The sequence below is a fragment of the Strix aluco genome, chromosome 28, assembly GCF_031877795.1.
Source record: "Strix aluco isolate bStrAlu1 chromosome 28, bStrAlu1.hap1, whole genome shotgun sequence".
Taxonomy (NCBI): domain Eukaryota; kingdom Metazoa; phylum Chordata; class Aves; order Strigiformes; family Strigidae; genus Strix; species Strix aluco.
Window position 1 is genome coordinate 6,583,834 of NC_133958.1, and position 6,707 is coordinate 6,590,540.

At 66.9% G+C, this 6,707-nt stretch overlaps 1 protein-coding gene across 5 annotated transcripts in view; it reads right to left on the bottom strand.

Moving 5' to 3' along the window:
• The window catches only part of FGFR1 (fibroblast growth factor receptor 1), a 28,728-nt gene extending 26,228 nt beyond the window's left edge, over positions 1-2,500 (bottom strand). For 4 of the 5 annotated variants that reach the window (XM_074807993.1, XM_074807991.1, XM_074807990.1 and 1 more), the window contains exon 1: positions 2,289-2,443. The gene's annotated coding sequence lies outside the window, so the exon portion shown is untranslated. Of the gene's footprint in view, positions 1-2,288 lie in introns of all 5 variants that reach the window. The other variant, XM_074807992.1, reaches the window with a different exon arrangement.
• Between the last annotated feature and the right edge of the window lie 4,207 nt (positions 2,501-6,707).

The window sequence follows — 6,707 nt, forward strand, 5'->3', positions numbered from 1 at the left end:
AGCCCTCCAGGCGCCCTTGGGGAGGAAGGGCACGCCAAAGGCAAAATTCAAGGGTGAAAAGCCTTTCCCTCGCCCAGCGCTCCTCACCCCAGCCTGCGGCTCGGGTCAGGAACCGAGTATTTGCTGAAATAGAAAGCAAACACAACTGCAAATGTAACTATAGGGAAAAACTATAATGCTTAAAGCAGATGCACGCTTGGAAAAATAAATATCCAACTGTGCGCATACACACTGCGTTAACCCTTCCCGGCCGTACGTGCTGCAGCCTGCGGCGAGGCCTTACAGCTCCTGGGGGGTCTCCAGTGGGGGTTCACCACACGCTGTGGGCAGCCTGGGACGTGGGGCAGGGGGGACAGGGCAGGGCCCAGCCTCACTCACAGACCTCTGAAACCAGTTCAGTATTGGAAACATCCTCCAGTTCAGGGATCCCTACCCGAGGGCTTCATTTTCAGACCTGCAGAGCATCCGTTGGGGACTCTGGGTCACAGCCACAGCCTGTCACCCCCTGGGAGAGGCAGAGGCCTCTCACCCCGCCAGGGCGGGAGCTGGATGGGGTTTTCATGACATTCAGCTCCTCCAAGGAAAGCTGCTGGTGGGGGAAGGACACAGACTTCTCCAGCAAACACATCCCCGACTGTTCGCCTTCGTGCCCAGGAGCAGGAGGTCCCCAGCGGGGCTGAACCAGCCCGTCGAGTGGCTCCTTCTAGCAGCCGGACCTGGGGGGCTGGAGCATCGGGGGGAAAGCAGCCGGGGCTGGGGCAATACAGCTCCTAGCTCAGTTTATGTTTTAAGGTAGATAAATAAACAGGGAGCTCCAGTTCCCACCTGAAAGCAACCCGGGTCCCTCCCAGCGGGGCTGGGGCGGCCGCCTCGGGTGCAGCCGAGCCCGGAGCCGACGGATGCGCGGAGGGGCTGCTCCCGCCTGCGCCCCGCCAGGGCAGGGACTATTTATTTTAATCCTCTCTGAGCAACACAACGAAAAGGCAACAGTGCATGCCAGCCACCACAGAGATTAAGGGAGGAAGTGCTCCTGTGCGGGGAAAATGGCTGCTAGCCAGGGCGGGGGGCCGCGGGGTCCAGGCTGCTGCAGCATCCCCGGGGCTGGGCAGGGGGGCTGCTCCCCCCGCACCCCCACTCCTCTGCACACACACTCGCACCCCGCTGGGCAGCACCCAGCGACCTCCGGCCACAGCAAATCGCCGCCCCCGCCGCAGCGCAACCCCCCGGCTGACCCTGGCTGGGACCCCCCCGGCAGAGCAGCGGCCTCCGAGCCCGTCCGAGCCGCAGGACGAGGGTTTAAACATTGCCGGGGCCCCCCCGCCGGGCACCAGCCGTGACACCCGGGACACGAACCAACGACCCGGAATCGCCAGGCGGCTTCAGCGCTCCCCGGGGTAACCCCAACGCGCTCCCGCCTCGCACAAGGCAACCGCCTGCGACTGCGGCAAAACCCCCGACGCCCCCAAACACCGCAGCCAAAACCGCCCCCCGAAGCCCACCCCGGGGCTGGGGGGCTGCGTGTCGGCCCAGACACAAGCGACTGTCGCAGGCGTCGCCGGCCGAAGCACTCCCCGCGCTCGCCACGGGCAAACGGGAGCGCTTGCAGAGACCGCACAGAGCTGGGCTGGGGGAGGCTCTCGGAGCCCCCCACCTCCCCGCCCGCAGCTCCCAAACACAAAGGGAAACCCGGAACGGACCGCGGGACTCCCAGCACCCCCATCCCCGGCGACCACCGCAACGCCCCAGGAGCCGAAATCCTCAACAAAACCAAACCCAGCTCCTTTTTCCATCTTTTTCTGGAAGCCGCGAGGCTCCCGCTCAGCAACTTTTCGGGAACAAGGGACCAGGCAGCGACTCGGAAATCAGCCCCCAGCCTCGCGGCCGGGCTCCCCACAGCCAGGGGGGGGCCGGGACTCCCGGGCCCCGAAGGACGGGCTCGGCCCCGCCGCCTTTCCAAACTGCCCCCCCCGGGGGCTGCAAACCGGGGACCCCGACACACGCACAGCGGACGGCCCCGGTGTCCGCAGACCCCCAGCGCCCACAAACCGGAGCCCCGCCCCCGGTACCCGCAAACCGAGGCCGCCGTCGAGCCGCCCCTCCACGGGCGCACCGGGGAGGGGGGGATGGGGTGGGGGGGTGGGGGCCCGGCCGCGGCGGAGCCCCCTGGGACGGGGGGGTGTCCCCAGGTCCCCAATCGGTCCCCCGCCGCCATCCGGGCGGCGCAACAAAGCGATGCCCCGCGGTCCCGGCCCCGGCAGCCCCGGTCGGAGCGCGGCCGCCGTACTCACCGGAGCCCCGCGGTGCCCGCCGCTCCCGGGAACAATGGAGGGGAAGCCCCGGCCGGGGCGAGAGGCGCAGCCCCGCCGCCGCCGCGCTCACAGCGGCCGCCCCATGGCGGGGCCGGCCCCGAGGTGGCGGCGGGAGGCGCTCCCGGAGAGCGCGGCCGCCCCGACGGCCGCTGCCGTTCCCGCTGCCCGCCCCGCCGCGTCCCCGCCGTGCGCCCGCCGCCGCCGGACTGAGCCGCTCCCGCACCGCCCCGCCGCCTCCTCCCGGCTCCTCCCCCGCCAGCCTTCCTCCCACCCCCCTCCTCCTCCTCCTCCTCCTCAGCGGCCTGATGGGGCTTGTAGTCGCCACCGGGCCGTCCCCCCCCCCCCCCCCCCACCTCGGAGCCCCCCGCGGGCTGCGCTCCCGGCAGACGCCCGCCGGTGGGGTCCCGGGGGCCCCCGCTGAGTTTTGCAGGCGGTTGTCACCCCCCGAAGCAGCCCAGGCCGCACCGCGATGCTCCCGGGCGCAGCGGGGAAGCCTCGGGCCCCTCGGCGCAGGCAGGGGCCAAGGGGTCACCTGCACCCCACTATTTTCCCTGCTCAGGGTGCAGGCAGCGGCGTGGGCAGAGCTGTGGGCAGAGGTGTGGGCAGCCGGAGCCCCCAGCCTAGTCCAGGCAAGGCCCCAGCGCACCCGCGTTCGGTGAGCGGAGTTTTAAGGGGTTGCCAGACCCAAATCCTTCCCGGAGCCCTCTGGGAGCCGGCGCTGCTGCCGTCCCTGCCCTTCCCGAGCCCTTCCCGGCCGTGTGCGTCGGGCAGCCTTGCACCGGGGTGTGGGGCGGGAACACAGGGCACCCCAAAAACTCTCTGGTGCACAGGCAGCACCTGCAGACCGGGGCCGCGCTGGGCCCCCGAGCCGGGGGGCACGGTGGGGTATCGCCAGGCCAGAGAGCCCAGCCCGTCCCCTGTGCCCCCCGACACGGGAGCCCCGGTTTGTGCAGCCCAGACGAGCTCCCCCAAAGCCGGGTGGGCGTGGGGGGCGCGGGGGGCGCGGGGCGGTTCAGCCTCCGGGCGGGAAGCACAAGCACGGGAGCAGCCCCGAGCCTGAGCCAGTCAGGGCATCCCGGAATGAAGACGTCTCGGGCTGGCAGCGAGAGACCTGCGCGGGGCAATGTGCGAGTGATTAAGTTATAACGGGGAAGAGGACAGGCTGAATTAGCCCTGTCAGTCACCAGAGCTATATTTGAACCAAATGCTGGGCATCCATCTCCAGGAGCAGCCTCTCGCTGCTTCAGGCAACTGTTCAGCTCGCCATGCCAAGACCCGCTGAATATTTTCTTTCCAGGACGACAGATGTGGACGGGGAGAGGGGGGAAGGTAACACACCTGCTGGGACGCTCCTCTCCCCGCAAGCTGAACGCGGGGAGCGTTGGGGCGACAGCAGGGCAGCAGAGCCCACCCCGGCCCCCGGCAAGCACGACCGCACCCCTGGGGCATCCTGGGCAGCTGCTCACCCCCAGCCCCGCTTTCCTCTCCCCTCATCGCCCAGCGGCCAGGGGCCAGCCCACGCTGTGTCCCCCCCCCCGGGCCGGGGGAGCTGCCCTGCACAGCAGCTCCAGGCCCTGCTCTCCGCCGGAGCAGCCGTGTCTCCCACCGAGCTTTTGTCCCAGATTTAGGAATGTCGGCCCTGAAACGGACCTCCTGGGACTGCACCCTGGTGATGGAAAGGGGACGGGCTCGCGCCTCTGCTGCTGCTCCTTGGGGGTGGTTTTCTGCTTGACTGCATCAAGAGGACGCAAGTTCTTGGGCCTTTTTAAGTGAAGGTGTTTGCAAATGGTGGAAAATGGGGAAAGCCACCCCCTGCTCCCGGGACGCTCGAGGATTCGGCCTCAGCATCACATCGGGGCTCAGCGCAGGAGTGACCACGAGCTGTCACCATGTGGTGGCATAAGCAGAGAATGAGCAGGTCCTCCGGGAGGGATGGGGAGACGAGGCTCCCCCAGACTCGAGGGGGACTGCCAAGGGCTGAGGCCTGCCCATGCCTGCCAGGATGGGCAGGGGGCTGGGGGACTGTGCTCTGGCAGCACCAGCTCCTGCCAGCCTGTGGCCCTTCTCCTGGCCTGGGGGGGTGAGGTGCTGGGCTCTCCCCCGCACACTCTTGCATCGATGATGCAATTTTGAGGCAACGCAGACGCTGATTTCACATGAACCTGGGCTTGTTTCAGTTTATCTGCAGCTAATCAAGAACAGGATTAAGAAAAACTTAAAGGAGGTCTCAGTTACCACAACAGCTGAACAACTGACCCCGCGTCAGGCAAATCCCCGGGGCAGCCTGCGAGCACCAGCCGTGGGGAGCAGCATCAAACCCGCAGGTTCGGCTCAGCCGGGGAGGTTCGTACCGCGCCGTGCTCAGCTCTGCTGCAGAAATCAGAGCGCTGACCCAGGGCTCTGCGCTGGTTTTGCAAATCCCACCTCAAACCCGATGGGCAGCACGACTGGGGCATCTCACTGCCACGGGATCGCTCTGTCCAGGCTGGATAAGGAAGCCAGAGGAGGCCGTTGGGTGACAAGGGGAGGGGTACCTGGCCCGCGGCTGACACGGGGCTGTCCCACTGCTGCTCCCCTGCTCTCTGCTCAGCCACTGCCTCTTCCAAAGAGCCCTGCAACCCCCAGGGCTGAGCCCCCTTCCTGTGCTGCCGGTGGGGATTGCTCCTGGTGTGGGAGCTGCAGATTCTTGATGAAAAAGAAATCCTTTCTGCCTGGGAGAGCGAAGGAGCTGCTCCCGGGAGGAGGCGAGGCCCACGGAGGCCATGGGAGATGTGTCCCCCTCTGCATCCCGTCTGCATCGCGGCAGAGGGGCTCCCGGCCTCGGGATGGTCCAGATCCTGCCTCCACGTGTGGTCCTGCCGCGGGCTGGCAGCTGTGCCCAGTCACCCACCTCCTTGGGAGAGCGACCGGGAAGGGGGGACACGCTGCGGGGCTGCCCTCACGCAGGAAAGAGCCAGGGAAAGAGAGAGGCTTTGCGAGGCTGGGGCTCGGAGGGTTTTGTCTTGGCTGTGGAAGAACAAAGGCGTTTGGGGAGCAGCTCCCCAGTGACTCTGCTCCTTTCACAGCCTCCCCGCAAGCTCCTGCGACATGGGACCGAGCGCAGGGATGTAGCAGGACACGGACCATGTCCCATACCCGCAGAGGTTCGTACCCTCCGGGCTCCACGCTGAGCAGGGGGTGCCCGTCCTCCGCCGCCCACCCCCACGTGCCGGCTCCCAGCTGCGGCACCGAGAAGCAGCAAAACCCACCGCAGGGGTGAATCCGCACGATCCGGCACGGCCACGGCCGCGGTGATGCTGACGGGCACCGGCACAGCCCCCGAGCCAGGGCTGGGGGAGCAGCCCGTCCCCCCTCGCGGGTTTCCCCACCTCTCTAGAGTGGTTCTAGCGGGAACTGGAGTGTGAAGAGGGGGCACAGAAAGGGCTGAGCTGGAGGAGGGTCCCAGCACAATAGAGCGGCTCCCCCCTGACCTTGCGTTCCCAGCTAAAGATCTGCAGCTCTCCCCTCCTCCCCACTACAAAGGGGCTCTTTTCAGTCCCTAATTCTGCATTTAGAAAACAAAAGCAGATGCATCTAGTTTAGGTTTGGAGAGGGGGAGGCAAGAGCAAATGCTGAAGAACAAAGAGCTTTCCCTGACAGATCCGACTGACAAAGACTTTGTCAGCCCCGTCTCTCCCTGAAAGGGCCGGAGCACATCAGGGTGCGGGGCTCCTTGCCGGCAGCTGCCTGGCTTGTGGCTTCCAGCCCGCGTGAGGAAGAGGACGGCAGAGCACACATGTGCGCGGGCGCTGCTCCCGGGGGATGTGCAGCCTGCACACGTGTGTGCTCGTGTTAACGGGCGCAGCCGGGCCCCAGGACACCCACGTCCATCCCCGAGGGCCAGCTGTGCCCATGCCACCCTCCCGCCCGATGCCCAGGACACGACCGCTGCCTTTCCCCCGCTCTCCGTGGGCAGGCGGGTTTGCTCAGCGCTCTGCAGAGCCTTCCAGGTGCGTTACCCGACCTCGGCAAACCGCTTCCCGCCAGCTGGAACGTCTGAGTCACGGCGAGCGACTCAGCCCCAAGGCCAGCGGCTCGCGGTCGGCAGCCGGGATGCACAGACCCGGGTTTGCCTAAGCCGCCTCGGAGGACTCGACCCCCTCTCGAGGGCCAGCGGCCGGCCAGGCCACCCTGCCACTGGCCAGCAGGACCCTGCAGGGAGCTCTCAAAGCACCAACTTTCCCAGGGAAACACGACACAGGAAAATCAACAACACCAGGGATAAAGCCTCAGCTCCCGGGCATGATTTGGAAGCAGAGCGCTGCCTTTTACAGGAAGGCCCCTCTCTCTCCCCTCCTCTCCAGCTCAATAAAGAGTTATTAGTGGCTCTGGCTGCAGCTACAGGCGCTGCTGGCGCTC